The sequence below is a fragment of the Amblyomma americanum genome, chromosome 3, assembly GCF_052857255.1.
Source record: "Amblyomma americanum isolate KBUSLIRL-KWMA chromosome 3, ASM5285725v1, whole genome shotgun sequence".
Classification (NCBI taxonomy): domain Eukaryota; kingdom Metazoa; phylum Arthropoda; class Arachnida; order Ixodida; family Ixodidae; genus Amblyomma; species Amblyomma americanum.
The window spans coordinates 71,486,295-71,508,470 of NC_135499.1; the positions used below are offsets into that span (position 1 = coordinate 71,486,295).

At 45.3% G+C, this 22,176-nt stretch overlaps 1 protein-coding gene and 1 long non-coding RNA gene across 3 annotated transcripts in view; one reads left to right on the forward strand and one right to left on the reverse strand.

Annotated features, from left to right (window-relative positions):
• Window positions 1–22,176, forward strand: part of LOC144124659 (uncharacterized) — a 105,602-nt gene that overhangs the window by 60,564 nt on the left and 22,862 nt on the right. The window contains exon 2 of the mRNA XM_077657472.1: window positions 20,845–20,886. The gene's annotated coding sequence lies outside the window, so the exon portion shown is untranslated. The remainder of the gene's footprint in view (window positions 1–20,844; window positions 20,887–22,176) is intronic.
• On the reverse strand, window positions 272–12,317 carry LOC144123051 (uncharacterized). Of its 2 annotated transcripts, none has more exons than XR_013312983.1 (4): window positions 12,150–12,317; window positions 9,746–9,873; window positions 689–753; window positions 272–587 (listed from the first exon to the last, which is right to left on the reverse strand). It is a non-coding gene; the product is annotated as an uncharacterized LOC144123051 (long non-coding RNA). The 2 variants fall into 2 exon arrangements; XR_013312982.1 differs by having other exon boundaries at window positions 273–587; window positions 9,750–9,873; window positions 12,150–12,314.

Consider the following 22,176-nt stretch of genomic DNA (forward strand, 5'->3'; position numbering starts at 1 on the left):
TCTCACGCTGTGACCGCATTTTATAAATATTCCACACGGCAAAACGAACTCAGTAACCGCTAAAACAGGTAGTTTTTCGTTCGATATTTTGAAATTATTGCCCATTACCAAAATTTTGAAATTGAGCTCATCCCACCTGGTAATTACACAGTGCCGTATAGTGTTGCCCCCTCCAAAACTAAAATATTGAAGTTGAATAGGTAATTTTATGCAATGATTCCACTAATTATCGACATCCGTGACACGCATAATGTCCGCCTAGCTGCATAATTCACCTGCACAGACCGCAGCGACGTCTCTCTTTCAGGTTAAGAAAAACACCTCTATTTCGCCAGACAGACTACAGGAATGAGACGCTACGATTGGCTTGGAAAGTTCGAGAAAGACTGAGAGTCCTTTATTGCTTTCAACAGTCAGGGCGCATTTTCAACCTGCAGCTATGTTCTTGAAAAGCGGCACAATTAACCCGAAAAATTTAGAGAACAGAATAATGAGCAATTTCCATATAGATTCGTTCTCACAGCTGCCACCATTCCGCGGTCGGAACTGCTCGTCCTTGAGCGCCTGTGTTTGGATGAATAGGTTCACTGCAAAAAAATAAATAAACATGGTCATTGCGTTTTCGTACACGTTATCCTGGCACATAACCGCAGCCAACAAGTATGAATATTCAAACACATTTCCTTACGAGCTACCAGTTGGACGGTCAGGCACAAAATTCTTCCGAGCGCTGTGGCCATTTTGCAGTGTTCTCTGCGTGTGAAAAAGAAAGAAAGTGGTTTACGCAGTTAGTATGTCGAGCATAACGTCATATACAAAATAACAGCAAAGGCCCTACAATTTGGTCCACGCATCGCGACCAAGAGCCGCTATTGTTTTTCTAGCAATTATTCAATTTCAGTCTCAACTTATTAGCTGCCTAACAGTAGACAGCAATCAAGGTACGAGCTTAGGGCATTCATTCTTTTTAAACATCGCGCGGCCTCACTGTAGATACTACAGCCTCGTTCAAAAAATTTCAGGCTGCTGTTAATGTGCCAGGATCGGTACCTCTCTGCTATCGCGGCGCTTACACCGCCGCCGCTTGCTTGTGCAAAGGATTAAGACCCAAGCAGCACCGGCAAAAGGCCGAATATTTGAAATGGTTGACATTGCGTTGATTCTCTGTGTGACCATTTTGCCAATGCGTTTCAAATATTGGGTCGATAATCTGTGCTGCTTGGGGAGGGCGAAGGAAGGATTACCTTGACTCTCGGGGGCCCCTCGATAACAGCGCCTGTGAAAACCTAGAACAGCGCTCGTTCTGCCTGCTGCGTGTTTGTCTTACGGTTGCCGCGCTACCGTGCTTTGTGCTATGAAATGCGATGGCCAGCGCCAAGCTTCTCGCTGCCCCAAAAAAACCAACTGTCTGGGTGTGATGTGACGTGCTCAAGTAGAAGAAGAGTGTGTTGTGCGTTGAGGTCGAAGCGTCGCCTCTGCTGGCTGTATGGGTGCACGCGAAAGTGTGGCCCGAAAGAGAGACGAGAAAGTGCGGCAATCGAAGAGGAGCGACGGTTTGAGGTGTCGGGAATACGAAGTGCAGAGGAAGGCAGCGCAGCAGGAGCCGTCGCTTTCAAGCGTGGAGATAGATGGAGGCTGGGAACCTCTCCATTCCCCTCATTTCTCTCCAGTGTTGACGTGGGGGTGTCTAGCACGTACAGTCGTCCACAGATCTGTCTAGAGCGCTTAACCTTTGTGCCGTCTGCGCTCCGCAGCGCGCAGGGTGGCGTCTTGCGGCAGCGCCAAGTTCGAGATTGCGCATCTTTGAGTGTCGTCTGATCATTAGACATCATCTATCTCGAACGATGCGCTGCCGCTAGATTTGGCTCCTTCGCCAGTCTTGAAAGAAACTTTGCTGCCGCCGCCCCATGTTGCCACAACAGCGGGCACCGTTATTTGCATGGACTTTCCATAGAGCGATCGACCTCCAAACCCTCTAGCCATTCCTTAGCACCCACATTCTTGCTCAAGGCGTTGCTTCAGCAAGTTTCGAAAATATTCTTTTATTCTTTCCACTTCAAGTGTCCATGGGATTTATCTTCGCAGTTGGCTCTGCAAGGTGCCCACAATTTTAATTTAACTCTTATAATAACGGCGTGAGGAAGACAGATACAGAGTGAACCAGGGATGCGATTGCAGGTCTGGAAACAGCAGTAAGGCGCAGCTGTGAAGTTTTCAGATCCAGTACCGCAGAGAGGAGTATAGCTGTACTTTAAAGTATTTTCCAATGAATCTACGGCTGGCCTTGCATCCAGAATGTGCCAAGTGACGACCAATCTATCCCGCACTGTTCCACAGTTCGCACCACAAATCATTTTTATGCGACAATCAGCTGCTCTGCAGCTCAAGCACACTGCAGGGTTTGTCTGGCTTTCCAGATTACGCGAATAACTTCATATTAGGTATATTCCCAGAGCAAGCGATTCTTCACGGCAGCTGCGTTTCTTTTTTCTTAAGTTATAATTTTTTCCTTTCGTCTCGCATGTAATTTACTCGAACAAGGAGCATCTGCCACGCATGCGGGAGGTGCGGGGTTCGATTCCCTATTACGCCCGTTATCCACCGGTGATCCAATGTGTACAAGCTTTCCCTGGCCTGGTGCTCGGCTTAATAAGGGTGAAAAGCTTGATAAACGGGTCTTTGACCACACCTTGAGCAAACGAAAAATACCTTGTACTATGGTGCTATTTAGCCGCTGATGCCCATGAGCATTGAAAATTCACTATCATCATCATCACTCACCCAAAGGGACACTGCGCGGCGGCTATAAGACAAGTAGGCAGCGCGTAGAACGAACCCGGCGGTGTAGGTTTTCACGGCTGCTATTATCAACTCACTGTAGAGAGTCCCTTCGCTCCATAAAGTATCCCAAGGTATGGCACTTTTGCCATGGTGCTCCATAAAAACGCAGCCGCCGCGGTTCGAACCCGACCGCGGCGGCTGCGTTTTTATGGAGGCAAAACGCTAAGGCGCCCCTGTGCTGTGCGATGTCAGTGCACGTTAAAGATCCCCAGGTGGTCGAAATTATTCCGGAGGCCTCCACTACGGCACCTCCTTCTTCCTTTCTTCTTTCACTCCCTTCCTTATCTCTTCCCTTACGGCGCGGTTCAGGTGTCCAACGATATATGAGACAGATACTGCGCCATTTCCTTTCCCCAAAAACCAATTATTATTATTATTACCTTTGGCCGTAGATGCCCTTGCGCCATAAAAAATTAATATCATCATCATCATCATCACTCGCAAAAAGGGCCGCTTCGCGGCGTCTATAACACAAGTAGGCAGCACGCACAACGAACCCCGCAGTTGAGGTTTTCACGGCCGCTGTTATCAACACACTGTCGAGAGTCCCTTCCTTCCTAAATGTATCCCAAGGTATGGCGCTCCAGGTCTGTAGCCAGCAACGCGGAAGCGGGGGGGTGGGGGGGGAGGGGAGGTGGTCTCCGTGGCGTCAAGCCTCGGCGGGGTGGCGGGGCGAGGAGCTGTTTTCTTTTCATCGCTGATTTACATTTGCTTCACGTTAGAAATTGCTCGCTTTTTTTTACATTGACTTCAACAGCGCTCTATACAGGCGATCAAATTGCAAATGCCACACCCAACCACTTTTTTTAATGCACCCAGCGCCTTATGACGAAGCCAATTTGCGAAAACGTCAAAACAAAGCAGAGGCTCACCGAACCCGTGCTTAATCTTAGCTCTTTTGCAAGTTTCCTCCGGCGCAAAGCACTGGAGCGCGCAAATGTCGGTGGTGGGGTATGGTAGCTAAAGATTCAGCCGCGTATAAGGACAGTGCTGTGAGCAGGTTTGCTTCGTCTTTGCACCAACGCCTAAGAAAGGAGCCCGCGCATAAGTAAACGCACCACATTGTACATTACCTGAGAGCTCCAAAGCTCGAAGTTGGCTTTAAGTTTTTTTATTGCTTGAGTTTTCTTTCGCATCCGTCTCGTTAACGTTGCCTAATTGAAATGCCACTGCCACCTAGCAGCTGGCCATACGAGGCAGTACAGTGAAACCTGTGGGGCTCAACGGCCCTTTTTAGCTATTTAAACTGTACGCGTTCTCTTCCATTCATCTAGGTGCGTGCGGGTGCAGTGTATCTGCGCATGAGCAAACAGTTGTTGCTCGCGAGAGCTAAAGAAGTGCGCCGGCAAATTCCGGCTGGGGCGTTGTTGGGGTGCGGTCACGCGTTCTGCGCCAGCGCAAGCCATTGGGATGTACACAGATGGCGGGAGGCACACCTTACCAGGATGAAGAGAGAAGATGGAAGCGGTTTCTGCAAAGCTGGAATAGATGTTCTGCTATAGAGTGGCTGCTACGGGAGCAGCTATAGGGTCAATGTACTGCTTCAAATGCTTATCGTTGCTGCTTTTTCTCATTGGGGTCCCGTAGTATTTTGGTTCTGGCGCTCTCAGCTGCTAGCACCCGTTTTCTAGTATCCATCGCATTGGCCTGACGAAAGGCTCGACCGCATGCCTGCCTCCTCCATTATGTCCTGTGATGTCCCCCTTTGGAAGCGCTGGTTTGGACCGAAATAAACGGTATGTTTAATGCTTATTGTGCGCGGGTCACTCGTCGAGCGAGAGCATGCATCGCGGACTCAATTCCCTGGAAGGCGAAGCCTTGAAATTAAAGGCTTCATTGCTGTTAATATGTGTGTTTGGCAAGAAAGGCTGCCACCATCTGGAAGACTGAACGAACGAGCGTTAGTTGTTTGGTTTACTAGATGAAGAAAGCGAAGAAGAACGCGCCGCTCGTTTCGAGAAACGAAATGTACGACCCTTTGAAACGGGGTGGGTTGCCACCATGCTCGGATAGATGGATGGATGGATGGACGGACGGACGGATGGACGGACGGATGGACGGACGGATGGACGGACGGACGGACGGACGGATGGACGGACGGATAGATGTATGTATGGATGGATGGATGGATGGAGACCTAACAGTTTAAATGGGGCGGTGCTTCAAGCCACCTAGCCATGACTTGTGAAATTTTACTCTTGTTTTGATTTTAGGCACCAATCCGATAACCTTCTCTTGGTTACTTCTACCCGCTTAAAACCTACTTTCCCTTCAACAGGGTGAGTTGTTGGGCTAGTTGGTGTTCGGACTTTACGGGCATATTTTTAGCGCAAAGGACAGGACGAGATACAGACAAGACGAGCACGGGCGCTACCGAGCACTGCACGTCGCTGACACAATGTAGGTCAAGATAAGATTGACGTCAAGAAATTCCTTTGAAGACACATAGAAAGAAGAGCCCGATGTAGAAGAAATATACTTCAACAGGGTGAGTTGTTGGGCTAGTTGGTGTTCGGAGTTTACAGGCATATTTTTAGCGCAAAGGACAGGACGAGATACAGACAAGACGAGCACGGGCGCTACCGAGCACTGCACGTCGCTGACACAATGTAGGTCAAGATAAGATTGACGTCAAGAAATTCCTTTGAAGACACATAGAAAGAAGAGCCCGATGTAGAAGAAATATACTTCAACAGGGTGAGTTGTTGGGCTAGTTGGTGTTCGGATTTTACCGGCATATTTTTAGCGCAAAGGACAGGACGAGATACAGACAAGACGAGCACGGGCGCTACCGAGCACTGCACGTCGCTGACACAATGTAGGTCAAGATAAGATTGACGTCAAGAAATTCCTTTGAAGACACATAGAAAGAAGAGCCCGATGTAGAAGAAATATACTTCAACAGGGTGAGTTGTTGGGCTAGTTGGTGTTCGGATTTTACAGGCATATTTTTAGCGCAAAGGACAGGACGAGATACAGACAAGACGAGCACGGGCGCTACCGAGCACTGCACGTCGCTGACACAATGTAGGTCAAGATAAGATTGACGTCAAGAAATTTCTTAAACCCCAATGCCTTGGATAAATCAGCCCAGCAGCTACGCGTTCACACACGCCGCCTAGTGGAAACTAGCGCCATCTATCAGAGAAATTACGATGCACGTCTGTCCAGTGTCGAGTTGCACCCCCTGAAGGTACGTCCCAAATGAAATTTGCTTCGTTTGGGGGGTGAAGGTGGGCCTAGAATTCAGCTTGCGGTGTGATATGGTTACGCTTCAATAGTAATTGCACTTATAAAATGTTTACTTATTATTTCATTGTGGTTTTATTCCTATACCACAACCTAGAGGGTTATATTTGCCTACCAAATTCGGTAGAGAGCTGCACCCGGATGGGTGCCGCTGGTAGTCGAAGTATAAATAGCGGAACGAATGTATACATGTATATCGGTATCGTAACGGGATAGTTTTCCCACCTGTTTTAGGATATATTTTGGTGAGGTTGAGGGGGAAATGGATGAGAGGGCACAATAAATGTTAATGGGCGCCGTCTTGCATTCGATAAATCGAAACTATGCCGCCATTTCGTCCCCTGACGTCAAACTCGCACAGTTCCATCTCTATCCACCAGATTGGACCGTAGCGTCATCTTTGGCACGCGGCTAGTGGTTGTTTCTACAATGCTATTGTTGATGGCGCTACAAGTCTCAATACGAGATGTGCTGTTTTCCAGTTGCAGCCACAGATGGCGCTTTGGTCTTAGGGTGGTTAGTGTTCCTGTATATGCTCCCGCAGGGAGCAGAGTTGCGCGAAGGTCCATCATTTTGTTCCAATCTGTACGGGAAAGCAGCTCCTCGAGCGCACAGGCGCTGGGATCATGACGGGGCTGGCGTTGTAGAGCAGTTCGCTTTTTTTTAAAGCTTACAAACGGCGCTTGATTGCGGGCATGCTTATTTCCTTTTACTGTGTCAGCGCTCAGAGATCGATGCTAAGCCCATCATACTTCGTTGAAAAAAACGTCGGAAAATAATCTGATTTGCCGAAAATATCATACAGCATGACAGAAAGATCGCGGAATGACAGCGATAGCTCGCAGTACGGACAATAATGGGGCAGAAATGCTTGGAAATGAAAAACCCGCGTGAGTTGTGCGATGAAGAGAAGTGCCGGTAATGCATCTCCCTGCAGAACCACATTGAAATGCATTATTCTATAGGGTTGCGACCGCCGATGTTGCACGAAGCTTGTGAAACCACGCTGCATACGATGCGAATGCGAGCGGTCTAAAGCAATGCATTTTGCACGCAAGTATATCTAACCAACCAAAGGCACGGATATCGGTAACTCGCGCGCTTATCTTTCACAAAATATACGTATCATTTGTTGCTCTGACTTCTAGCCCTCCATTGCATTTTTCCTACGCCATGGTCATCTTTTCAAGCCAAACACATCACGTGCCGTACATCTTTAATATCCAAAAATTAGAGAAGCTTGCCTTAAGTCACTGTAGCTGAATTGTGGCATACGTGTTTCCAATGATCTCGAAAAGTGATGTGTATCTCTTTCTGGTGCTGTTATTTGCTCTTTTTTTCTTTAAGCACTATTGCGTTTTCTCTTGACCTACTTGAATTATATGTACCTTCACTGCATTCTGAAATATCTTTGTTTTTGACTGCTCCATGCTTTTACTCCAGGAAAAATAATTATCTGAATATCCATTTTTGCTTTCAAGTATTTCATGCTATTTTTGTTCCCCTCTCCTCTAGTGTTAACATCCTTGTCAGTAGAACCTTAAGGGTATTCTTAACAAATAAAATAGTTAAATAGCCTAGGCAAAGCTTGTTCACTGCGTAAAAAGCTTTGCCGCTTCCGGTACGGTTCTTGCAGTTTGGCGCACTGCACCCCGTCATAGTTCGAGGCTGCCGTCACTGCACACTATCAAAATATATACAACTGGAGCGCACGTAAAACGCGGGAACACACCGCAGCCGACCGCACCGGACGCGTACGGTCACGATGGCAGTCGAGAGGGTACTGAGGCTGGCGAGGAACCGGCGTTGCGCCTGGAAAGTCGGCTCCTCCACTTCAAAATGGAACAAACGTCGTCAGCAGCATCACGTGACGGCCGCTCAGCGAATGGCGTCAAGAGCGGCGCGAGGAAAACAGTCGCGCAACTCTGCTCCCTGCGGGAGCATATACAGGAACACTAAGGGTGGTAGGAGACCTCACAAAATCTCGAAACGTGAAGAGTAGTTGCTGCCACAGATGGCGTTGTGATCAAGGGTCGTAGCAGACTCCACTAAATCTCGAAATTTGATAAGAGCTAAAGCTCTTAAAAATTATTCGCTCGCTCGTAGGTTCCGTGCCGTCGTCATCGGCGTCCGCGGAGCCATCCGCAGCGCACAATGAAAGGAACGCGAGGAAATGAAGCTCCAGGTGCGCTTCTAAGTTGTCGCTGATCGCCCGCGCTCGAGTCTGCTGATTGAGCTGTCTGTCTGCATCCGTTTGTGGTTTCAGACCAAAACCCCTTAGCTGCTCTTTGTGCTTGTGTTCTCTTTATCATCAGCAAGACTCTTCTAATACAATAAAATTTTCAATGCCTTAGCTCTTCTTAGCTGGTTTCTCAGCTGTAGCGCCGTCAGAGTCAACGCCGTCCGCAGCAAAGAGGTTTGCATCCCGCCAAGGTGGTGCATGCCAGAAACCGTATGCGTAGTTTTCGTTTTTACAGGTGGCGGCGAGCGGTGGTTTGGTCGCAAATACCTGGCAGTGCTGCGCCAGCATGCTCTTGCGGTCGGATGCTACACTGTACACGAAAACACAAAGCAGGCGAAATCGTAGAGAAGGTATCGTGCACAAGGCTACGCGTGTTCCAGAACATGGAATCGAGCATCAGAATGGAAAATGGAAACTGCGAAAATTGTTTGTTCCACCCTTTAGCGTGAAGCGTGCTCCCTTATTGTTGCAGTCATCAGTAGTGCAGCCGATCCTCACACAAGAAATCTATTAACTTTGATATGCAACCACGTGAGAGTTAGGGCGAAGATGATCGTCAGTCGGCATTCCCTCCCGGCGGACACGCGCTCTAAAGATTTAGCCGCGCAAGAGATAGTAGCTGTGCAGTGCAGCCCGCTGCTTCTCCCTCTGCGGCAGCCGTGAGCTGCGTATTTTTGAAAATGACCGCACGTCAAGGCGTTGCCTTGACTTTAATTAATCTACTTAAGCCCTACTATATATATATATATATATATATATATATATATATATATATATATATATATATATATATATATATATATATATATATATATATATATATTTAAGAGAAGTGGGCACTTCTACAAAGACACTTTTATTAATCAACGTTTCGACCGAGGACTGTAGTGGTCTCGCGTCAGATGGACGTTTTAAGTTTGTGAGCTCAAGAGGAGGGAGAAAGGAGTGTAACACGCAAATAGCAAAAACAGTTCAAAAAAGTGAAAAAAAAATAAAAAATAAAAAATAAAGATGGGGGTGCGGGGAGCAGACAGAGACAATATTGGGGGAGGAAGCAAAAAAATACAAATAAAAGAAAAAAAGGGGGGAAAACTAGTATAGTAAGGAAGGGTGGGGTACAAAAGGAGATGGCGAAACAAGAGAAAGGGAGAGGAAGACGGTGCGGGGGACATGGGCAGCACGGCAACCACAGGCGTACGAAAGCAAAACGTGCAAACAAAACACACAAACAAAATGCACAAACACAAAGGGCGCCGCTGCAGATGCGTGGCCAAAGAGGAGCCGCTGCGCAAATGACACTGGGAGTGACGAACCAGGCGCCTTTTGGGGGTCTCACTAATTTCCGGTGAGCCGAGGGCTAGAACGTTAAGGAAGGAGTGGGCTACGTTAACGAGCACATGTGTAAGAACTTACTCACGGGGTCTGGGTTCCACTGAACGGTGCACCGCTCTCCCTGGGCGGGTCGTTGAACCGACCTCGCCGGGAATACTTGTTTGTAGCGGAGGAGGGCTGGGCTAGCTGTGTGCAAAGATTTCAAATTGCTGGAAAATGTAAGGAAAGAACGTCAAAAGCTTTTCAATACTGCACGAGGCAGGATAGTGTAAGTAAGGAGGGGTATGATTGCCTGGGATATACACTAGGAGTTATAAAAGGTATATCTGAGTTAGCCAATTAACGAGAAGTGTAGTATTATTTTGTTTGGAGGTCGTGAATAAAAGAAAGGGTATCAGGCTTTTCGTTAAGACCTCTTTGAATAGTATTAAACTTGTGGATAAAATGGGATTCACGCTGTTGACGTTCTGGCCTGTTTTTGAAGCCCCCTTGAATAATTGTTACCTTTAGTTTTTCAAATGGGTGTCCTCTGCGTTTATATGCTTGGATAGGGGAAGGTTTGGGAGAGACTTGGCGTGTGCGCGGTGATTGTTAAATCGAACGCGGAATGCAGTGTTTGTCTGTCCTATGTATTGCTGGTTACACAAAGTGCATTCAAGAAGGTAAATAATGTTTGATGAGTCGCAGTCAAAGTTACCGTTGATTGAATGCTGGAAAACTGACCTCGTACTTGTTGCGGAACACGTAGTCTGCATGTGCTTGCAAACTTTGCAGCGACCTTTACCACAGGGCTGGCATCCATATTTTGGGGTTTTGTGTTCCTTGGAGTGGACTAGGTGATATATATATATATATATATATATATATATATATATATATATATATATATATATATATATATATATATATATATATATATTGTAAGGCTAAAGAAGAAGATGCGTCGGATGATTTGAAAAGACGAAGACGAGGTGACAGTGTTCTCGAGAGTTTTTGCCAGCGCAACGCTTGTGTGTCAGTTTCGCTCATCATTTGACTCACATCAAAGTTCCTTGGGCCAAACTTCCACTGTCACCCATGCCATCGACACAGGTGACCACGCACCGCTGCGACAACGTCCCTATCGTGTGTCTGTCGCCGAGCGCCAAGCTATTGAAGACCAAGTCGACAAGATGCTCCAGAGCGGCGTCATTCAGCCCTCAAGCAGCCCATGGGCGTCGCCTGTGGTGCTCGTCAAAAAGAAGGATGGCTCCATACGCTTCTGTGTAGATTACCGCCGCCTTAATAAGATTACGCGCAAAGATGTCTATCCCCTCCCGCGCATAGACGACGCTCTGGACTCTTTGCAAGGGGCCGAACTCTTTTCATCTCTTGATTTGCGTTCCGGGTACTGGCAAGTTCCTATGAAAGAAGCCGATCGCCCCAAAACCGCCTTTGTGACACCGGATGGCTTGTATGAATTTACGGTGATGCCCTTCGGGCTTTGTAACGCCCCCGCGACTTTTGAGAGGATGATGGATGATATATATATATATATATATATATATATATATATATATATATATATATATATATATATATATATATATATATATATATATATATATATATATATAGGCGTTTCAGCACCGGCACTGACCGTCATGACTCTAACCAACGAGTGGTCCTCGCTCATCGTGGAACCATTGCCATGACCAGTGACCAGCTGAAGTATTCCCGCTTCGTATTGCTCAGTTCATTCAATTCAACCTGGCATATATAGAGCGTGCTCACATCGATTGCGCAGACCGCGTAGTGAAGTGAGCATTCGTAAATCGCGGGAGATTTCTTAGGTTGACAAGAAAATAGAACCACAACAAAGTGACAAAAGAGAAAACAATGGAACAACATTGTTGAATCTGCTGTGCAGATTTAAGGTAGTGAATTTGGCGTAGAAGTAGCCCGCTCTAGATGGTGTTTGAAAATTAAGGAATGAGGTGCGCAGAAATATTTTGACCCCTCCAAGTCACCTGCCTATATAAACCTGCACTTGTTCACGCTTGAAAAGCGCGCTGTTTCTTTGTTACCTACTTAGCTGAATCATCATGTGTAGAGGAAACACGCACTTTCGGAGATATTTTTAATCATCATTACACGAACAAAGACCGCCACAGGGAAGATGCATAGCACAGTCCAGCGCCGCCGGCATCTATCTTATCAAAACAAGATTTTCAATCTCAACCTACAATGGAGCCACAGAAAAAAATGCGTTGGATCTTTAGCCACTTACAAAAATCTATGACAATATCTAGCTGCACTGAAGACCAAACGCAGGCAGCGATATCCCTCGCAGTCATTCTGCTCATTAGACTCGTGTGTGGTCTACAGCAGATGTAATTACCAATAAAGGTGGCGAGTTCGGAACAACAGTTCTGTCATGTTCTGGCATCTCGGCGCTTCCGCATTGTAAAAGCCACTGTTTTCAGAAATGACGTCCTCAACTTACCGCCGATGCTCTCCCAGTTAAGGCTCACGAACAATGTAGGCCTGTAGAGAGAAAGCCCGGTTTTTGCACGCTGGAGCGGTGCGACGAACGGCTGCAGCATTCAAACACCTGGCCGCGGAAATGAAAGCGTACCGCGTGCTCTGGAGCACCTGAGAAACACCTTGCCGAAGAAAATATTTCTTTGGCTGGGGGCCGGTGGCGCCCGCAGCACGAGCTACAAGCGGAAGAAGTTTAAATAACCGTGACAAGTCGAGCAAATCCATACACTCTTTTTCTTTCTTTCTCTAGGTATCGCAGTCATTAGATCTATCTGCCCATTTATATTTTTTGCTAAATAATAAGGGTAAGACACAAGCTTGAAACTTGTCCAGAGGTGGATGTATACTGTACGTCTCTCTTGGGGCGCTTTTTAGCATTGATAACTGCTCAGTATAGGTTTTTATTTGACATTTAGACCTTTATTAATGTAAGTGATTTCTTTCAGGCGTATCTCTGCGCACCTGTCGTTCACCGTTCGAAATGTGCACTGAAAATACAAAATATAGCACAATACACAGGTCATGCACATTGTCAGCTAGCTCAGGCAGAATTGCCTCGTGCAATCTAGAACATCTACTGATGTACATAACTAAAGCGGAGGGCTGCATGTCAAAGAGTGAAAGATTTATTCAGACAACGTATGGTACAGTTGCCTAAGGCGTAGACCAGAAGGCATATGGATGCCTGACAAAGAGTTTGCGCCCTTCTTGCTCCCATTCTAGAGCACAAGATATTAAGCGCATAAAGTAAACTCTAAACGAGATGGAAATACAGAGTGGGTGGTTAACATTGAAACTGGAGTTATCTCATTTTGAACATTTATGGACAATTGGACAAATACTCTGGGAAGCAACCGGATAAAAATGAAAAGAGTGGTTATGCCTGGAGTGACAACCGATACATAGTGATGCTATTTTTGAAAGCTTTCAATTACTTACTTTCCTGAATAGTGTTTACAGCAGGATGGTGATCGTTGAAAAAACTGGAAGTTCTGTAGCTAAGTTTCTGGGTGCCGTAGTTAGTACGTATTTTTTTCCTTACTATAACTTATGTGTCGTGTGTTGTATGTGTGCGTTTTCGTAAGATACTGATGACAAAAAGCGGTAGAATCGGAATGCATTTGTACGTAAGTAGCTAACGCTATCTATCTTTTTGTTTATAACATTTCATAGTGTAAGCAATTGATATTTTATGAACAATGGGGCAGTGTGGCTGAGGTCTGGTGCATTATCTGTTAGTCGCAAAAATTTCTTTTGTAATAAGTATACGTTTTTTATGCTTGTTTTAGGCGCTGCGTCCCAATCAAGAAGACAATAGCGCAAACTCGAATCTACCAGTGTGTAGTATAGTTGTTTCTTTAGCCAAATATGCAAAACATCGTTTAATTTATACATAATACCAATGAACCTAAAGATACCAATGCAAACTTTTTCAGTGTGAGGTGGCCTGTCTACATGTTCGCAAAATATGACACCTAGAAATTTTTGGGACATTATACGTTCTATAGATTCATTGCGAAATTGGAAAAGTATTTCTTTATTGCTACACTTGCTAGGAGCGCGGAATATATTGTACTTAGCTTTTTTTAGTGTTTAACTCTAGTTCTTCACGGTGGAGTCACGTGGACAAATTTAACAGCCATATATTGGTTTCTACTTGGAGGACTTCTAGATCTTCTCCGCACATGAATACTTTGCTATCATCAGCGTACAATATTCTTTCTGGTAAATAATACCAGAAATAATACCCCCACACTTCTCTTCTCCTTCCCCTCCGACAATCATTTACTCAATCTGGCACAACTACTTGTATGTTGTTCAGAATCGCACTGTTTGCTTCATACTAAATGATTATTAGATGGTTTACGCAAACCCGTACTGGCAAGAAAAGACAAAAACAACGCACAGAAGACAAAACTGGCGGACACACAAAGAACACACAAGCGTTGCTGGATCAATGACTTTAATCTCTTGTCCATTGTTGCCCTTATAAAGAGTAAATTATTGCCAAAATAAATTATTGTTAAACGGACCGTCTTCCACGTATCATACTCAGCATAATTTACAATTGCGCAGTTCATACTAAGTGCTTTGAAGTACAAGTACTCAGAAGACGACATTGCAGCATCTGGATTGTTCTTTGCGGTACTGGTAAACAATGAAGCGCTTGGAGAAATGCACGGGCAGTTCTCGCCGGCCACCACGGCGACTAAGGAACAGTGATGAAAACTTTGCCTCCCGCGAGAGAATGTCTGTGCTGAAACACACATATATCCCAAGACCACAGAGTGAACAACTTCGAGGGCACCCAGGAGTCACCTATCTATGCCTCAGGTTATCCTGGATAACATTACTGTGAGGCAAAAGGCGAATGCAAGAGTTCTCTTTAAAGGCATGTGGTAGGTCGAGAGTGGTCAGTTCCGTTTTTTTTAAACAAAAGTCGGATATAGAGTTTGCTCTGTATAAACGTATTCGGTCAGAAATTTTTCCGCACCGTTTCTGAAGGTGTTTATAAATATAATTCTGAAATCAGTCATAGGATTTGTTACGAGGTAAGTATAACTGCAGGCAAAGATAAAACGTGAACAGCTGCACGGAAAACCAAGCGTTGCAGATCCAGTAAGAGCTGCGATCAGTCTTAACATAGCAAGTGAAGAGATTTTCTCATTAGTTTAACCAATAATTTTGTCGCGAAAACTCCACCCGGGTCTTGTTTTCTGATAGATACGACTCACGCAGCCAATTGTGCCATATTTGGAAACGTTTCTGCTTCACTTTCAGCCTCCTCTTAGGCTTGAGTTCTAATGCTAGCTTCGTAACAATGTTGGCCTGGTATTTGGGGAATGGGAGATAAAATCAGTTCGTAACTATTCACTTGAGGGCGGCAATCTACTATAGCGTGAATGATCTCAGGTCCCGAATATTGGGGAAATTTTGACGCCGAGTTTTTTAGCCTCATTTATTCTACTCTTTAACAAGAAGCCTTAGAACTAACGTGGTGTAATTAAAAAATCAAACTTGCTCTCGCCCAACGTGCCCAAAACGATTTCGAATACACATCTCATTACCGGCGTCACCGGTGACAATGTAGCTGTTGGTAATGTTAACCTTACAAATATAAATTCCCGGTCAGTCTGAACGGGGAAAGGTATTTTTTCGCTGCAAGTGCAGGTTATAACTGTATCACGTGTGTCCCTCATTTATGCTTTCCGACTTTTTAAACGAAAGCCCACAATTTGCGCATTAAAAACTATTGCTGCTCTTTCAAACCGAAGCATCGACCAAAGCTTTTTCAAGTGTTCTCCCTCCAAGCTCTCTCGTGATAACGCCAGCATGATCCGGAGGTTCTGCGCAACTAAAAGCGTACGGGCATCCGACTTCTTTGAAATACCGTGTACCGTGTTAATATTACCGGCGTAGCGGGAGCCCGTGCATCGCCAGCGCGCGCGCACTGATCGATGTCAATGCGACAGGGGGGCACTCAGCTGCCGGATACCTGCTGCCATTCGGCGCCCTCAAGGTGATGCATACTGCGGATGCCATGCACACTGGCGGTGAGCGATCTCTCGGCACTGCGTTGAAGGTAACAGTAACACGGTATTCTAAAGGTGTTTAATATTTCTCTATGACACTCACAGCACGTTTTCCCAAACTATGGGCGTTAACTGCTTGTGCCACAGAAAAAATTTAACAGGCTAAAAATTCCCTTCTTGAAGCTTTTGGATAACGGCGAAAGTAACCACAAGAGAATTTTGACGTATATGCGCAGTAATGCAACACCATTTTGAAAACCATGTAATCAAGCTGTACATAATGATGCAGGAAAGTTAAAACTAAGGAAGTCTTTTTGTGTCTATTTCCTTCGTCATGCCAGTTGAGCAATCCTTTCAATAGGCCCTCAATTGTTTATAATGCCTGCGGTTGGGCCTGAAATCAAAGGAATCTTTAATATAGCTAAGCTAAGCAGATTATAAGAAGTTATTTTGTTACTTGCCGTCGTACCGAGATCGTGTTCCGGCATAATCTTGCTGTGTTTTCATGCATTGTTGGAAACATTTTGGTTACGTCACCGCTACCTAAGGCTGTAAAGTTACCCGATTTGTTCAGTTGCTGTACACAGAAGGGGCCTCTCCAGTGCAGTATGTTGCCGACACCTGATCACGTTATCTAGTATTCTTTCCAAAACACTAGAGCGCATTTTATATTCGCTTATCATCGCCCTCATTAACAGATTAACCTGCTGGCTAACAGGTTAACAGATGGCTCTCAGCATGTCTTCAGTTATGGTTTCTCATGTGTCGCAGAGTTAAATATTTTCTGCATCAATTGGCGGAAGCTCCCAGTAGCAGCACCATGAGGTGCAGATTCCTGACTTTACCTAGGCTTTTGAAGTTCTGCAGCGGGATGTTCTTAATAGTGAGGCTTCATGTTACAAACTCGTTGATAAGGCGATACGCTAAATCCACAAATGCCTGTTCGCTTGGAATTAGTAGGATATTTTACTGAAGTCTGCGAGATCACATATACTGGTTTCAAGTCAGGTTCCGAAGGCTGAGTGCTTGGCTCCTTGTTGCTCTTCGCTCCCACTTGGGCGCTGCGTAAGGAGCACGTGACAGGCACACCGATCTGTGCCGTGCTTTCGAAGACATGGCTAACGCTGTTTCTGGCCACATGGTTTTGCTCTGAGCGGTGTGCGGTCCACAAAATCCTTGAGCCCCCCCCCCCCACCAGTGGCGATGACAATGGCATTTTCGAGACTCTAAAAACTGCTAGTAATATTATTTACGGTAGGCTACAAGCCTCTTAATAAATGAGGAGGCAAACTGTAATAGTTAAGAACGGAAATATTTACCGTTACTAACAAGCGTACTGGTTTAGTCAAATTTTGGAAAACATGGGAGGTGTACAGTTGAGACAGGAACAGCGCAGAGTGGGTGAGGGAACAAACGCGAATAATGACACGCTAGTCAAAAACCAAGCCAAATAAATGGTCATGGGTAGGTCATAAAATGCGAAAGCGAGGTCATCGTTGCTCAATAAGGGTAACGGACTGAATTCCAAGGGAAAACAAGCGCAGCAGGAGGCTTCTGGAAGCGGAGTGGATGGCTGAGTTGAGGAAGTTTGCAGGGTTAGCTGGCCGCAGCTGGTACAAGCCAGGGTTTATTGGTGAAATAAGGCCCTTCTCCTGAAGTTGACGTAGTTAAGGTAAAGATGATGATTACTGTCATTATTTTGATTATGAAGATATGCGGTGAAACGAAAGCACACATGCCAGCTCTCTATTTTGGCTTAAGCATACGTACACAAATAAATACTAAAATACATTTTAGGCGATTCTAGTTGTAATCATGTTAGAATGGAGATGAAGTCTCGGGAATGGCTAAATAGATGTTGCCAATACCGTCACTCCAAGGAATTTTGCGAGACAGTCATCAAAGGCACTGGCTTCATAAACACTGCGGTGTGTGCATGTGTGGGTCTTTGGGCATCGGTCTCCTTCTGTCGTCATTATTATGAGGAAAAGGACACGACAAAGATCCTTGATGAAAAAGCGGCACATCTATTGCAGTCAAGCCAGACAGACGCGGGAGTCCGACTCAATATACAGAGCGCATGGAGTCCTGCTAAAATTTTACCATGCATGGTCAGTCGTGTTCCCACTCTTTATAAGGTGTTCACGCAGAATAAACAAAATATTATCGTCAATATACCAACAAACGATGTTGTCGCAGCCGTGGCTTTCGGCAAAGTATGAGAGGTATACTTTGTTGGTGCGCCGACTTCGGAAACTTACAAATAAAGAACGTCCAGCTGATTGACGCACGTTGAGGGCTATAGACAATCTGTACAGAAAAGATTTATGAAATCGTGTTTTTCTTGAGTGCTTATTTTTCTTTGTTGTACGCACCTGAAGCTGTGCAACTCGGTGACAAAATTATACTGTCAGTTCCCATATCTCTTTATATCTTTTTTTTCCACGTCAATTTGGATCATTTTACAAACAGTTGCGTAGTTTTATGCTTAAAACCCTTCTGCGCTATACTTTCGATGCCATCGACATAAGTAATGTCCGGCAATACTAGCGTTCCCGAGAAACTGCTTAAAAACATCGCGAGTTTGTATGTGGTGCAAGGATGGTATTCATTAGTCGTTCATTCAACGTGCTGTTGGCTTTCATGCTTTGTTACGTGCTATTCAAGGAGAAGAGTGAACAAGAGCAAAGGAAAGTAAAACGACGCGAAAGAAAATACGCAAGCTCTTTCCTTCTGCGGCTGCCTGTCACCCCCGAAAACAAGCTGGTGATGGCTCTTTGCCGATAGGTTTTGTTGTTTGTATTCTATACAATTTTCTCAGAGTATGACTGTGGCCGAAAAGTGTTTAGTGAGAATTTATAACCTTTACTTTGCTAAATGCCGTTTTTAGTGCGATTGCACACTCTCTTGCAGTGAACACAAGGTAGTTGCAATGAAAAAATGATAAGCCTGGGAAATAAACACGTACCCTTCATATGCGTTGCCATGGCAACCTAAGGCGCATAAGATTTTGGTCAGCATCCTTTGTGCTTATGTCTTGACAGCACATTGAGTCTAAGTTCTAAGTATCTTTTAAAGTCAGTAGGATAGTAACGAGTTTGGGAGAGGTAGACATCTTTAGAGGCACTACCATGCTCTTGAGCTGATGCCAAATTCCCAAAGATAAAAAGAGTTGCAAGAAACGGGCCAGTAACAGATTTCGCTTGGTGGCGTACCATGGTCTCCGTGCTCACTGGTACTTGCTCCGGCATGAGGAGAACGGCTCTCATGCTTCTGAGCGCGCTACTCCAGCTCCCTGCGTTTCCGCGGCTTGCAGTGCCCGTGCTTTGTGATTGCTTTGAGCGCTCAGGGGTCCAAGAAGTGGATGCCTCTGCCCATTAATGTTGCATATGCGTTCGACGTAAGTACCGCCTTGTACCCTCTTGCTTTTACATCGCTGTGGGCGCACTAATTTGCCTTGATGCTTTCGTGTTCAAGAAAGTGCGTTATAAGTCAGCGCCCTGCCTGTGGCCTCGATTCACATCCATGTATTTACGCTATTCCGATAATGTTGAACCAACTCGACAAAGCTTTCCCTTCGTTGTGCAAGTGTACAGCACGAGGTGCATTCTCGAAATGCGCCATTACATCACTGACTATATCCGGGAGGCGAAATGCGGCCAGGGTCACATGCCTTGACTCTTTGCGCGTGCGCCACGCGTTCGTGAAGAGGTGGAGACTATGCTTGGTTTCTTTTCGAGGATATAGTTTTGGTGTCCAATGGTATCTTTTCCTTGGCTTGGAAAGAAAAGAGCTTTGGATGAAGTTTAACGTCAAAAACCTTAGTTTAGTTTCTGCCAACTTTTTTATTGCATTTACCTGCTGGGTGATTCCTGCGGGGCATTGTTGGGTTTATGGCAGTGGTAAAAAATGTAATTATATCTGCAAGTAAAGCAAGCGCAAAAGCGGACTAATTGGGCACGAAGAAAGTGTTCACTTTTCACGTCCTACGTTCTGAAAACTTCAGAAAAGCAAAGATGTTCATTGTGTTTTAGTAAATTACAAAACGGCTTATTGAGAGCTTGCCCTTTGCAACGCTTTGAAATATAATTTGATCTTTAATGCTTTCCCGGCTCCTTTATACATAGCAAATAATTTATATAAGCGAATGAAACGATATGATAGGCAGAAAGTGCCCGTTTGCAGTGGTTTTCCACCCCTTTTCTTCACTTATTTTATCACATTACTGTATATTTATAAGTATCCCTCAACAAATGTGGTCTCAATGATACTTCCAAACATCTGGCGCAGATTTGTACCCCCTTTTGGTACCTTACTAGAGCGGACACCACTGCTGAGCATGCGTCATGGTCATACTTCATTTTCATTGGCCTGAACGGCAGGGCGATGCCTATGAATAAGGTGCTGTGCAACACGCTATTAAGTGCATAGCACAGCCAGTGCAGCCACTGATAACGAAACGCTACCACCCGAATGGCAAATTGCATGCAGCTGGAGAAGCGAATGCTAGGAAGGCCGCTTCAGGTGAACAAACAGCACATGGAGGATTGCGGAAGTTCGAGAAGAATGACGATTGGCCATCAGCGTGACAAGTCACCATTATTGGTGCGTGGAACCGGAAAAAGTCGGGAGTCATCAGCAGCAAAATGCGTCAGGCGAGAATCTAAGGCCTCTCAAGCAGGAAATGTGCTCTGAGTAATGTATGTGTAATGAAAGCACAGGTGCCGAGCGTATCGTGTCAAATGCCAGCTACCCATGAATACCGGGATGTTTCTTGAACATTAACTTCTGTGACAGCGCGAATAACTTTAAGCAAGCGACGACGACGGAAGCAGAGAAAAGGGCCTTCTCTGTCTCTGTCATCGTCCCTGCCTTAATGTTATTCCTGCTGCCAAATAGGTTACGATGAACAGGCTAGTCCAGCAAGCAACCATTCACGAACATATTTTGTAGTTGGCTTTGTCTGACACATTCCCCGGCAGATTTCATATATATTTGCTGCTAGAGAAGCGATCAGCAGTTCTGTAGAAAAGGGCTGTGGTCATAGTTTACCAGCCTCTGCTATGGCTTTCCATTCTGCAATGTCCATCGTTCTCCTTATGCAATGTTCCTTTTGCTGCGCAGGAAAACCGCCGATCGGTATTCAGCTATGCGAAGAAAAATCGGGTGAGTTGCGTACTCATTTGGTTTTCTGGCGAGAGAAAACGTTTCGGACGCGTTTGATAATTTTATCCTACTATTGTGGAAAACAAAGAATTCAGGAGGTGGTTTTAGGCATTCTTTCGAATTGTATCACGGGGGGGGGGGGGGGTAATTAATTACTATTATCCGGTTCATCTGGTTACCACGGCGGCTCATTGGTTATAGCATTTGACTGCTGACCCCAAAAACGCACCTTCGATCCCGGCAGTGGCGGTTGAATTTTGATAGATGCGAAATTCTAGAGGCTCACGCACTGTTCGATGTCAGTGCATGTTAAGGAATCCCAGGTGGTCGAAATTTCCGGAAACCTTCACTATGGTGTCCCTCATAACCTGAGTCGCTTTGGGACGTTAAGTCCCATTAAACCAAAACCAAAGCGGCCCTTTTCAATCAGGAATACATAAAACTTCGAAAACGACAATGAATAAATTCCACAGAAGTTTAATAAACTAAGCACTATATGTAACTCTTTTATGATCTGTTGCGGCTTAGAGGAAGACGCAGAAATGCATTACGAGGAAACAGATTGTACAATCACTTGGCAAGTTTAATAGATGTTCTACTGCGTGACTAACTGGAACGTAGACTGTGCTGACCAGACGTCTGTAACCCTTTAAAATGTTAAGAGGTTATGACATAATAGGAAGATGGGGGAGTTGGAAAGTGTTCATTGTGTTTTGTGGGCGCAAACTTTACATAGACGAAGAAAGAAGCCAAAGGACATGCCGTTCTCAGAATTGCTTTGTTCGAAAGAAATGAGATACAACAATGACCAACCAAAAACTGATGGTTATCAATTCAAAGGTCTGAAAAAAGTTCCAATACCCGAAGATTTCCATTTCTTTATTTGACAGCGAGAGTGACAGCCCGCTAAGACGATTTCCGCACAAGGCGATCAGGAATAGTTCCGTCACTTCTCTGACGTGCTGTTGCTGGTGCTGGAACAATACTTGTGCTTTCTCGAACACAGGCCGGCAATTTCTGCAATCGCACAAGTGTTCACATACCCCGGATGAGGTTTCCTTGTTATGCTCTTTGTGACGAATGTTCAAACACCGCCCAGTCTGTCCTACGTAATAAGCGAGTCCGCGCCAGAAGGGAATCTTGTAAACGACGCCCGATTGACAAACTACAAACTTCAATCTAAGATTAAATTGAGAGGAGCGGAAAACGTAGTCGACATTCTCCGCCTTCCTTTGTACCAGAGAGCATAGACTTCCTAATATTTAGGGGGGTGGGGGTGGGAGGGCGGAG